Genomic DNA, 13,771 nt, shown 5'->3' on the forward strand with positions numbered 1-13,771 from the left:
TTTTATAATTTTTTTAAGGAGCGAAAAATAAAATACCTGCATCAAGTCATACATGAAGGTCACCCTACACCCATTTCCAGCTTTCTTTCTCTTGCTTACCTTCACCCTGGAGGCTGAGGGAACCCAACACAATTTACAGCCTTTCTCTCCCAGCCTCCAGGGCAGGCAGGGAGTAACGATCATGCAATAGAGTTCTGGAAAATGAGACTTAGGCAGACATCTGCTGGGATATATCTGAAAAAACACACTTTCCTTCTGAAAAGAAAGACTGATAACTGATGTAGTCTTTATCTTCTATTCACCCATCTATTTTTTCAGCCTTGAATGGAAACTACATTCCTAAACTGAAAACTTTTATTTAAGAACCATAAAAGAAAGTCTAATGCTGGTCTTGATATAATTTAGCTACTCACGTATCACCAGCAATTTTGAGACTTTTGTAATAAAAGTAAAATAAATCTCTATTTGTTTCAACCACTACTGCCCAAATAATCTGGGTATTATAGCCAGAATATTTTCTTTTTTTTTTTTTTGAGACGGAGTTTCGCTCTTGTTACCCAGGCTGGAGTGCAATGGCGTGATCTCGGCTCACCGCAACCTCCGCCTCTTGGGTTCAGGCAATTCTCCTGTCTCAGCCTCCTGAGTAGCTGGGATTACAGGCACGCGCCACCATGCCCAGCTAGTTTTTTGTATTTTTAATAGAGACGGGGTTTCACCATGTGGACCAGGATGGTCTCGATCTCTTGACCTCGTGATCCACCCGCCTCGGCCTCCCAAAGTGCTGGGATTACAGGCTTGAGCCACCGCGCCCGGCCTATTTTCTTTTTTATCCAATAAGGACTGTATTATTGTGAGTCTGGTATCTTTAAGTCACTATAAGAAACCTTTTCACAAATTTAATCACATTCCTCAAATTCTTGGATTGCAGAGTAAATTGAAAACTTTTGTTTTTCAATTTATTCTAGATATGTTATTTGCTCTTTTTACCATAAAAACAACTTTTTTCAGCTGAAAAGATTTATGTTGTAATTAGACATGAATTAACACAAAGATTTTGATGTTGAACAAATAAATGAACCCGATCAATGATTATGTTTCCCACTTTGTTTTACATATTCAGAGGCATAGTCTTGGCAAAATACAATTGTAATTTACAAAGAAAGTCACTTGCATTTGAGTTTTTCTTTCTTTTGATTAATGTTTAATAAGGTTCCAAGTCTGAAATCATCAGCAAGCATGACTTTTAAAAGAAATTTAAGTGACTACGTGGCTATTTTAACAGGCATTTTCGTGGAAAATATTCCTCCTGATTATGTGAGTGTTTTATATATTACTGGGCCATGTTACCAAGTTAGATAATGCTAACTTCAAAAATAAAATAATTAAGGCATTTTGTGCATTCACAGATGGATCAAAAGCAGAAAGAACATAAGCCAAGGAAATGTCCTCATCTTTATATGGACCCTTTGAACTATATTAAAATTTAGGATCGATATTTTTATTTTAACAAGTAAAAGGAGATGCTGTCAGAATGAAGATAAGATTGGGATTCTATGCCAGATGAAGTACTCCTGACTCCTAGTTCCTGTTTCATTCTTTCTGCCAGGGAATCAGCAAAGATACCACCCACATTGCTGCCTTATGTTTTTCCGAAGGTCATTCAGGCAAAGGATTTCCAGTGGAATTCTCTCTAATATAAACCTATTTATGATCACATTGTTTTTCTTGGTGAAACCAAGGATTGCATTTCTTCATTAGAAAATGGTCGTTTTTCCACTTTAGCACATCACAGAAGCAATATCTTACTCTCCTTTTGCATGTGACACCCATGGGAACACTGAAATCTATAATCTCTGGAAATGCACAAAAGTTAGATCCAAATGCTTCAAAATAAAGAATCTAAGTTAAAAGGCCTACTGGCACAGGATGTATTTCCACTAATAATATTTAAAACTGTATTAACACTCCTCTGATGCTATCATTTTTCTTCACAAAAGAACCAACTTTTCTTTCCACTTGCCTCTCAGGTGGGAGTTTACCATTGAAGAGTGGTTTCTTAGCCAGGGTGTAACAAGCTTTACACAAAAAAGAACTATTCAATGGATTTTGAATTTATGTTCATGGTTAACACTATGCAGTATTTAAAATAGTTTCATTTAAAATATCACCTTTAAAAATATTATTTTATAGTCGTATGTTTATAATCTTATTGTTACTAAAATAAAGAAGTTTAGCAACCCAGATCCATTAAAATCATCTTGGACTCAACTACAATTCTCAACATTTCACATGTGTTGAGAAAATAAATGAAAATAAAAGTAACCAAAAAACCAGCACTGTGCAGGCAACAAAAGCAAAAATAAACAAAAGGGATTACATTAAACTAAAAACTTCTTCACAGCAAAAGAAACAATCAACAGAGTAAAGAGACGACTTAACATAATGAGGGAAAAAAAATACAAATCACATATTTGATAAGAAGTTAATATCCAAAACATATAAGAAATTCGGAAAACTCAGTTAAACATGGGAAAATGACCTTACTGGACATTTCTCAAAATCAGACATGAAAATAGTCAACAGGTATATGAAAAATCCATAACATCATTAATCAGCAGGGAAGTACACATTTAAAGCACAATAAGACACCTCCTCATATCTGTTAGAATGGCAATTGTCTAAAAGACAAAAGATAAAGTGTTGGAGAGTAAAAGGGAATGCTTTCACACTACTGACAGGAATGTAAATTAGTACAGACATTAAGGAAAACAGCATGAACATTCCTCAAAAAATTAAAAATACAGCTGCCATATAATCCAGTAATTCCATTTCTGAGTATATATTCAAAAGAAATGAAATCAGACTTTTAGTATGTTAGAATATCTATACTCTCATGTTTATTGCAGCATTATTCACAATAGCTGAGATATAGAAGATATAGAATCAACCTAAGTGTCCATCAACAGATGAAGGGACAAAGAAAATGTGGTACACACACACAAGAGAACACCACTCAGCAGTAAAAAAGAAGGAAATCCTGTAGGTGAGTAAGCCAAGTACAAAAGACAAATGCCACATGATCTCTTCATATATGGAATCTAAAGACATTGAACTCATAGAAACAGGTACTACAATGGTGATTACCAAAAGCTGGAATATGGGAAATTGGGGAGTTGTTGGTCAAAAGATAAAAAATGCCAATTACACAGGAGAAATAAGGTAAAGTTATCTATTGTACAAAATAGTGACTACAGTAAATAACAATGTATTCTATTTTGAAAATCACTAAGACAGTAGATTTTAAGTGTTCTCACCACAAAAGATGGTAAGTAATGCATATATTAATTAGCTGGATTGAGCCATTCCACAATGTACATATATTCCAAAGCATCGTGTTGCACATGATAAATATACGCAATTTTTATTTGTCAATTTTTTTAAAGCAGCAGCATTAAGAAAAGTATGTGAGAGGAAAAGGGCTCATATTTAACATTACCTATTTAGGAATCAAAATTTTCCTTTCAACTACAACAAATTTCACCAGCAGCATCTTCAAAGGTGTTCGAGTAGCTCATATGTTATTTGAAACTATCCTTTTCTTCTTATTCATTGCTACAAAAAAATTTCCCCAATACTATTTAACCTAGTGAAATAGTTATGCATACATAAGCTCACATAAGTATGTTTGTGTTTCAGTAGGGATTAATAAACTAAACTGATTCATTCTCTCTGTAAGGTAGAAATTCTTAGAAACAATTAAGAAAATATTTCATCAATGTGGCACATTTAAGCCCAGACGAAAGAAAATAATCTTATCTGTTCGTGTGAACAGATGATAGTCCCAAGATATGAATTAAATTTTAACAAGCAGTATAATTATTTCTGTTAGATATTCCTTAATCTCATCTATGAAATAGGAAAAAAAATGCCTTCCCTATAACAGAAAGAGCGAGTGAGTAAGAGGTATAAAAAAATGAGATGTGTCTCTTCTCTGGTAGGGCACCGTGAGAAGCCATAAGCAGCGAAGTCTCTCGCGACACCCTGCACGAGGCAGCACCGGAAGTCCTGCAAGGGAGCGCCGGCAAGCGCCGGAAGTTCCTGGAGACGGTGGAGTTGCAGATCCACTTGAACTCTGACCCCCAGAAAGACAAGCGCCTCTCAACACCGTCAGGCTGAAGTCCACTCCCCGCCCCAAGTTCTCCATGTGTGTCCTGGGGGACCAGCAACACTGTGACGAGTGCAAGGCCGTGGATATCTCTCACATGGACATCGAGGTGCTGAAAAAATATCAACAAAAATAAGAAACTAGTCAAGAAGCTAGCCAAGAAGTATGATGCATTTTTGGCCTCAGAATCTCTGATCAAGAGGATCCTAGGAATCCTCGGCCCAGCTCTAAATAAGGCAAGAAAGCTATTTTCCCTGCTCACACAGAACGAAAACATGACGGCCAAAGTGGACGAGGTGAAGTCCACAATCAAGTTTCAAATAAAGAAAGTGTTATGTGTGGCTGTGGCTGTTGGCCACGTGAAGATGACAGATGAGGAGCTTGTATAGAACATTCATTCACCTGGCTGTCACCTTCTTGGTGTCATTGCTCAAGAAAAACTGGCAGAATATCCAGGCCTTATATATCAAGAACATCATGGGCAAGCCCCAGCACCTATATTAAGGCACCTTTGAATAAATTCTACTGCTACCAAAAAAAAAAAAAAAAAAAAAAAAGAATTTTTTTGAGATGCTTTTCAGCAAAAATAATTTTAGCACCTGTGTCATCTCTGAGATTTGTCTACATGCTAACCACTGAGATAAATTGGAGAGTAAGGTGTGGTAGAAGGAAGAACAACTTAAATGTTTTTAAATTTTAATTATTCTGATTAAAGACTACAAATTTGAAATAGGTCAAAATTAAAACTCTGGGGGAAAATTTCCTTTTTTTAGTGTATGGGAAATAAAACAACATCAGGTAAAATGGGGTTTACCATGTATCCAAACTTTATTAGAAATTAGCTGTTTCTAGGGAGCTAAAACATTTCAACGGGTGCCAAGAGAGAAGGGAGGAGCCCTTTTATTTGGAAAGAATAATGAAACTAAAGAGTTGCAGCCAAATTTTGAAGGGGAATCCAAATGCTGTTTGGGGAAAAATGACTAAATGAATTACCAGCAGCTGTTTGTAACCTCCCAAAGCTCTGTTGCAGAAAGACATTACTGAATAGCTTTTATAATCTTTTTTTCTTATCCTTTTCTTTCAGATCAAGTCAGGCAGAATATAGTTAAAGGCTTAATTTTCACTGAAATGTTCTGTGTGAAATTAGACCTTCTGAATCCAACTTTTCCCAGCGCCTTTTTTTAAAGCAGTAAGTAATCAGTGTTTAATTACTTGACTTTTACATGGTACAACCTTTGAGACCTTGCGGACTTACTGAGGCTTCAAGGTGTATTGTTCAGAATGTTCAAAGACCCTGTATGTCTTGTTAGCATTAACAATAGTAAGATTAGAAGTGGAGAAAGTGGACTGTGACATGCTCTTTGGGTACACCATTGCACACACGATAAAAGCCTCAGATTATTTAACTTCTGATGTTACTAGGCACAAAGTGGAAAAGGAAACACGATTTTGTGCTTATGTTTTTACTTATGATTGCAGTTTTGTTACTAATGACTGGAGCTTGAGGTCTTCAGATGAAAGATACGTCCTGTGACTATAAAATAGAGAATGAAGGCAAAAGTTGGCAGAAATTTTTATTCTATAAAAACAGACAAATATATAATTCAGAACCAAACTATGTACTTTAGTGATTGTTTGTAAGCTATATATATGTAAAATGTATGCCCTCTTTTAAGGTTTGCAGATGGAGTCTATAAGTGAAAGACTTTACACTAACCCAAATTAAAACTCATACTACTTTAAAATTATTTTACAGACTCAATCTCTGAAAAAATTATATCATTAAAGTTTATTTCTTAATGTGTAATCAAATGTTAAGACACCAAATACATTAATGTAAGGAAGAAAATTATAGAGTGCTCTATTTATATCAGTAATAAATCAAAGACTTCTGTGTGGTACATGGGAAAAATTAAACCAACCTGTTTTCAACACATGTCATTTCTACCTTACCGACACCAAAAAAATATTAAAAGAATTTGAGATTCATTTCTGTTTGGCTTGTTTGCTTGTGCTGCTATGACAAAAACACCACAGACTAGGTAATTTAGAAATAATAGAAATTTATTCCTCACAGTTTTAGAGGCTGGGAAGTCCAAGATCAAGGCATTAGCAAGTTTGGTGTCCTCCGAGGATCTGTTCCTCATAGATGGTGCATTCTAGATGTCATCACATGGCAGAAGAGCAGAAGAGAATACACTCTTTTCCTCAAGACCTTTTATAAAAGCCCTTATCCCATTCATGAGGGTTCTTCTCTCATTAATCATTTCTTAAAACCTATTTATGCTTAGTGTTCCACTGTTGGAACACTAAGCATGTGGGAGTTATTTATATCCTGCTGCTCAAGGTCATCGCTAAGGTCTTAATGCAAAAATTGAAAAAATTGCAACCTCAGGCATAAAGGGGTTAAAGACCTGCACCTCTAAATACTATCACATGGGCAATTAAGTTGCAGCATATGAATTTTGAGGAACACATTCAGACCATCCCAATTGCCCACAAGCATAAATACATGGGTAATAAAAGATTAAATAGAAATTTAAATGATCTCTTTAAATTTAAATGATCTCATAATAAGTTATGATCTCTTTCTGTTGTTTCCTTTTTCAAAAAAATATTTAGTATTTAGCCTCTAAGGGAACATGGTAGTAGCCTGTCCTACCATAGGGACTAACCACATTCATAGTAAGTAGACAGTGTTACTTCTTTCCTTTTTAAAGATAAACTGCTAATTTTCTTCCTATTCCTCACCTATACCTACAAAGTCAAAGAGAATTAATATACATTAGATATATCTGGGTGTTGTCATAATTTTATTCCATTTTGCTTTCCTATACTTTCTATTTTTTCACAATAATTATGTATTTATCATCAGAAAAAGTAATAAACATGGTTCAAATAATTGTTAAAACTATGTAAAAAGGAACAATCCAGAGAAAATACATTTTTTTTCTTAGAATGAGGTTAATTTTTATGGATTAAGAAACTTTGAAAGAAAAAAGTGCAAATTAAAAATGAGGGTTTGGCCATGCATATTCCTTTTTTAGTGTGCTTTTTATAGCATAAACATTGATGCAATGTTAGCCAATTCCATAGGGTTGTCATGAGGTTCAAGTGAGATAAAATGAATGCACCTAACACTGACATTGATGGGATTAAGCATCTGAAAGGGGGAACAGGAAGAGAAGGAAGAGAAGACGGAATTGAAGACAGAGAGTCAGTCAGAGTCTCTGAAGGAGACAAAGACAAAGACTCAGACCCAGACCACCCAGACCAACCCTAATCTGTGCTGTATTACATATTGCTGCTTTTCTTTCCTCTTGCAGCTATAAGCTATGTATATGAATGATATGTGCAATTTTGAGTGTTCTTTATTTTTTACATACTACTACTGCTGCTATTTATAGATGTCTCAGATGCCAATTTAGGCCTTTTTCACAAAGAGAATCTCATTTGTTCATTACAGGTGCCTTGTGAGATGGCCATTTTCTCCATTTTAAAGATGAAGAAGCTGAGATTCACAGAGCTTAACTAATTTGCCACAATTCACACAAAACCAGAAGAGATTCCGGTAATTTAAACTCCAGTCTCTTTGTTTATATAGGACTTTTGAAATATTAAGATAATTTCTATTTTTCCTTAAAAGTCTCTTCTTTTTCTTGATGTTTTCAGGTTAAAGTAAACGTTTTAAAAACATGTATGAGGAAGTAATATGCACAGCAGCAAAAATCTTCATCTCAAACTCTAGTCTTTTTTTTTCAGGTTGCCGTACAAATGATTGGGTAAGTTTAACAGGGGCAATGAATTTCTTTTGTAATGATTTCAACTAAAATAAACAAGCTTATTTTAGCTATACTTACTTCAAATACGGAAATTCTGGTCCCACTAAAACAATTCTTTCAATTCTTTTCAAGAAGGATACCCTAAATTATTTCATTGTTGTTTATTTTGAAATGTAAATAAAATCAGGAAAATAATGAGCAAAGCAATCTGCATTTTTTATTTAGAATTTGTTTGTTTTATTAAATTTATATCAGATATAGTCTTTTTTCATGACATTGGAAAAAACAGTTTCTTCTTTTCTGCACCCTTTTTTTTGTACCGAAAAGAACTTTTTCGGCTGCCTAGTTTATTTGCACTTGATGGATGAAAGAAAAAAAATATATAATTTGCCACTTAACAAGGGAGTAAAACACCATCTTGCCAGTAAACCTTTTTAAATTTATTTGACAATTTTCCTACACTTTAATAATTATTTTTATCTAATTTTAGCTACATTTAATTGAAAGCATTTTTCTCAATAATAACATAATGTTTCTATTTTTCAATTATTTCCAGTGGTTTTGTATCCATCTAATAATTGATTCATCACCAAATTTGGAAAATTGTCATTTTCTCTGGCCATTTTCTGAAAAAACAACTCAATTTTTTTTTTGCTTTTTAAACAAACAACTTCACCTGGTTTACTTTAGTTTGAAGCTTGACACAACTTGGAAATAAACAATTGACCTAATCATGTATACAGTGGAGATATCTAATGAACAACATATAAAGTCTGCTCAACTATGAAATACACACAGCCAGCTGTGTTCTTGTGTTCATGTAAGAAATCATTGTGGTGACAGCATTTTACACTAATCATCCGACTAACACTGGTAGATCGTTACGTCAAAATCCAAATTGGTGATAGGGGTTTGGCAACGTGGGAAGTAAATTAAAACATTCAAAAGCTCTTCTTAGTTTGCATTTCCATTTAAGAATAGTTACGTTTTGGCTGCTTCCTGTTGTTTTTTGTTTTTCTGTGGGGTCTAAAAGATTTCTCCTGGGGATGGGGAGAGAGGGCTTGGGGGAGAGCAAGAGAGAGTATAAGAGGGTATATATTTACATGGCGAACAAAAACGAAGACAGATAATCTCTTCTTTCAAAACTACAATATAGAAATAGATATATATCAATGACCTGGAGTGCCCCACCTGAATGACCAGAAATAAAAGTTACCTGTACCTTTGGGCTGCCAGGCTGTGATAAACTATAAAGGGTTTCTGTTCAAAGATGATTTAATACTGTTAACAGGGAAAGAAGTCAGCAGGGCATATCATTTGGAGACTCATATTCTTCATATCTGAAATGCAGTTTTGGTTAAGATCTCCAAAAGAGACTTTTAGAGATTGAGAACCTGCATGTTGTTGCAATGGAATTTGACAAGCGTGGCATTTCTTACATAGCAAACATGCCAGGTAGCATTCATCAGAGAATCCTTGTTGCTTGTGGTTTTTGCTAAATTATAAGTTATTTGAAATACATAATTGTTTCTAATTTTAAGTTGTTATATATTTTAAAGTATAAATGTGTGTGTGTGTGTGTGTGTGTGTATGTTGGAGAGAGGGAGGTTGAATTATAAATTGAACACTTAGAAAATAGAAAATAGAAAAGACCTTTCTCTTTTCTTCCCAAAGCAGAGTTTTTAAGTTAGTTGAAATATTCTTAAACCCTCACAATGTTATCAAAAAGTTCTGATTGTATGTCACATAAATGAGCGTTTCTTTCTCCTCAGGATAAATTTCCTGAGGAGATTTTGGTATATACCAAAAAATAATAATAATAATAATTTTGTTAAGTAAGTAGTATTTTGCATTTCCTAATTTGCTTCTCCCTGGATAATTTAGAAATTTGAACCCAGAGCTGCTCAGTTTTAATAGAAACGATTAACATTTATCTTAATCTAGACATAATGTTTTTAAAATTAAAATTGTAATATATATGAGTATGTATATATGCAATACCAATCTTGATTTGTGAAGAATGGCTTTTCCTAGGTATATAGGAAAGGAAAATAGTGTCCTTTTTTAAAGTTTGGAAAACAAATTTCAGTATTTTGGTGATTAAAAAAATGAGACTGTGCTCAAACAAAAGATGACTTCTTAAATAAGTTCTTTAGCTAAAATAAAAACATCATTTAATTTTGCCCAAATTAGATACATAAAAAGAAAAAGATCACTTCTCATGTGAATAGGCAAATACAGTTGTATCAAGAATAATTTAAAATGATTTTTATCCAAATCTTTTTTTTTTTTTTGAGACGGAGTTTCGCTTTTGTTACCCAGGCTGGAGTGCAATGGCGCGATCTCGGCTCACCGCAACCTCCGCCTCCTAGGTTCAGGCAATTCTCCTACCTCAGCCTCCTGAGTAGCTGGGATTACAGGCACGTGCCACCATGCCCAGCTAATTTTTTGTATTTTTAGTAGAGACGGGGTTTCACCATGTTGACCAGGATGGTCTCGATCTCTTGACCTCGTGATCCACCCGCCTCGGCCTCCCAAAGTGCTGGGATTACAAGCTTGAGCCACCGCGCCCGGCCTATCCAAATCTTTTTTAAACGTTTTCTTCTTTTTCAGAGGTGAAAAAAAATGTTACAAGACATAAATGAAATAAAATGTTGTACTGAAATATCTATTAATAAATAAATTGGCTGCATGCCAGCAAAGAAACATCTTGTCTTAAAACTTCTTTTGAATAGGGAGATATTTGATTCAGAAATAACAGAAAATTACATTTGGCTACTCATGTTCTAACATAAAACAATGTCATTCGCATCAAAATTTATTTTGTAATTTTGTAAAATATATTTTGCTTTTCAGGCCAGTTTTGTTTGTTGGTCAAGTTTTCTGCCATAAAGACATAGAGCGTTGTCTTTGGAAGCATTAAATGGTCAGTGTCCATACCTGGAATCTTCTGCTTCTAAACTGAGTAAACTCAGACTCTAACTAATACGTTCAGTTGTTAGTCTCCCGAGGACATAGGAAATGCTATATAAATATTAACTATTTTATCTGGAGGCATTGGTTTTATAAGTAGGAAATACTAACATCTAAATTAATTTTTTTTGTAAATTCTTATTATTTCTGCTTATTAGCTGAAATTTGATCCCATTATGCTTGCCTTATTAAATGTATTAATTCTACATATAAAAACAATTTCATTGATGATTATTTATGTGTATTAATGAATATAAGAAAAGGCTCAAGAGTTAAATGTTTGGCTAGTTTTTGTTCCATTCCCCATTCATCTTTCCTGCTAATTTTTCAGTCCCTTTTAACTTTGAAAGGAACTAGTCGATGGCTTTTACCATTTCTCTATCTGTCCATCTATTATTTATCAGTCTATATCTGGGTGCCTTTTGTTGCTGCACTGATATTCTATCTAGTGCATATTGCAGACTTCAGAGAAGCAGGCCCAAAGAGCAAACTAGAAGAAGGCCTTGATTTAGCAGATCGAAAGGAAGAAAAATCTCAAGCATGAGGGGCTTTGTTGTCTAGTGAGATAACGGAACAAAGAAAACATAGATGAGCCACAAAAGTTCGGAAAAATAGGAAGAAAATAGGATACTTAAGGAGTGTTGTCAAATTTCTGAGAGTAGAAAGAAAATTGATGCCACCTCTACAAACCAGGTAGTTTCCCAAAGAAGTTGCTTCTCATCAAATCTTTACTGCATTCAAAAATGTCTTTTGAAGTAACATTTTGCATTCGTAGAGGTATTTTATACTACGTGTTTTTAAAATACTTATTTTGAAGTCTCGCATTTGGGGAATTTCATAAAGATCCTTTCTAACAGAACATTTTCTGTAGGAGGATATAGGTTCATTGGATTAATAAAAGTATTTTAAAGCAAAGATATAACCCTCATAAATTAGCTTAACGAATATGTTACCTACTTATTGATCAAATCATTAACAAAAAATTGCATGAGTTAATTACTGTTACAATGAATGAATGAATTCCAGCTGACTGAGGCTCATGAAGCATAGCTATACTGACAGTCACAGCTAAAGCATGTGTCATGGGTAAGATTCAAGTGCAGATCTAAGGAGATAAGTAAAGAACAAGTTACAAACGTGTGCGTGTGTGCACGCATAAACATGCAGGGTTGCAGGAGAGGGAGGCTGGCGGAAGATGCAAACAGGCAGACACAGTCCCAGCTAAAAAGAAGGTGGTGAACTTTTGAACCCTGCTGGTATACAGAGCATGCAATATTACCCACCCACCAAATCTTGCAGGTAATACAATCACAGTTTACAGAATAAATAATGTTTAATCCCACTGGTGTGCACTTCAAATAAGAATTTTATTTCATTGGTATTAGTTCCTTATTTTTTTTCAGTCGTTTCTAAGTTGTTAAAATATTTGTTATCAACATTAGTTTGGACTTCTATGCTTTTAAAGCATAAGGACCAATAGTTTATTTTGCAATGAAAAACACCTGCTAATATACCAAGACTATAGAGTTCCCTAATATATGTTTTTTAATTATAATGGCATTTTCTGCTTCTATTTCCCAGTGTAAATAAAATGTTTGGTTATTAAATGTAATGTGAATTAAGTAGTTTGGGTCAACTGTTAATGATATAAAATTGAATAAAATAACTCTTTTTAGAGATAAAAAGTCTTTAAAGAAATCATTCTTCTTAGAAATAAAAAGTTACTTTGTTATCCCTTTTAATTCATAGGGCACAACTAAAAGAGAAAAGCAAATTCATGCATTGTTCTTCTGATATACTTTGTTCTACCTAGGATAATCTGCATATTCATTTATTTCATCATTTTCAAAAAATCTTTATTACCATTCAAATTTGGCAACTTGTACCAAAAAGTTGGATAATCATTTTTGAAGAAATTGTTGGTTAAAGAACATCTACATTTTCTCTTTGTCTTTGTCAATAATATTACCAAAGTGGAGGGGGAAAATGCTGATTTAAAACACGTTAAGCACACTGGTAAAGAGTAATATCCACTAATAACACTAGTGTTTATCAGTTGCTTCCGACTTTCCAGAATTTGCTGTGGATTATTTAATTTCTTCTCTCTGTTACCTTCCCAATTTACAACTGAGAAAAAAGGCAAAGAGAAGTCATCCAGCCAATATGACAAAATCAGTAACTGTCAGAGATGCAAGCCTTATAAGAGGCCACGTGACTGGACATTGCCTTCTTCTGGGGAATGTAATTTTTTGTGATTTAAACCAATAACAATTGTATTTCCTATCAGTGTTCTTAATTTTCTGCTTAAATTATTTAAAGATCAAAAATAATGATAAACAAAGCTATTAAAATTGTGAAGTAAAGAGTTTCTCATGCGTGGCATTCATTTTTTTTGTCACAAAACCAGATTTATATATATTTATAGATTTAATTGAGAGCACACTGTATAATACAAAGTTGAAAATAGTAACTTAGAGGTGAAACAGTCACAGATGAGTTGTGGTAGAAGATACTATGCTCTATGTAGCTAAAAAATATTAAAATTTAACATATGAGCATCCCCATATCGAATACATTTTGTGTTAAATTTAAGCATATTGAAGAATATTCAGAAAGCACATTGGAAGATTCTTATTAAATATATTCATGCTTCTGGAGAACTAGGGTAAATTAGTTATGCAACATACACACCAGTGTGAAGCAACTTGTGAAAGCATTTAAGTTATATTTCTGGAAAATGTGTAGCTGCTTTCATACACACACGCACACACACACACACACACACACACACACACACACACAGCCCCCTAGTATTTCATTCTACATAATACATATTATTTATATATGGTAC

The 13,771-nt window shown here is 33.9% G+C and overlaps 1 pseudogene; it reads left to right on the forward strand.

Annotated features, from left to right (window-relative positions):
• The window catches only part of LOC101043811 (large ribosomal subunit protein uL1-like), a 50,961-nt pseudogene extending 46,292 nt beyond the window's left edge, over positions 1-4,669 (forward strand).
• The last annotated feature ends 9,102 nt before the right edge of the window (positions 4,670-13,771 follow it).

Source organism: Saimiri boliviensis, chromosome 11, assembly GCF_048565385.1.
Source record: "Saimiri boliviensis isolate mSaiBol1 chromosome 11, mSaiBol1.pri, whole genome shotgun sequence".
Lineage (NCBI taxonomy): Eukaryota > Metazoa > Chordata > Mammalia > Primates > Cebidae > Saimiri > Saimiri boliviensis.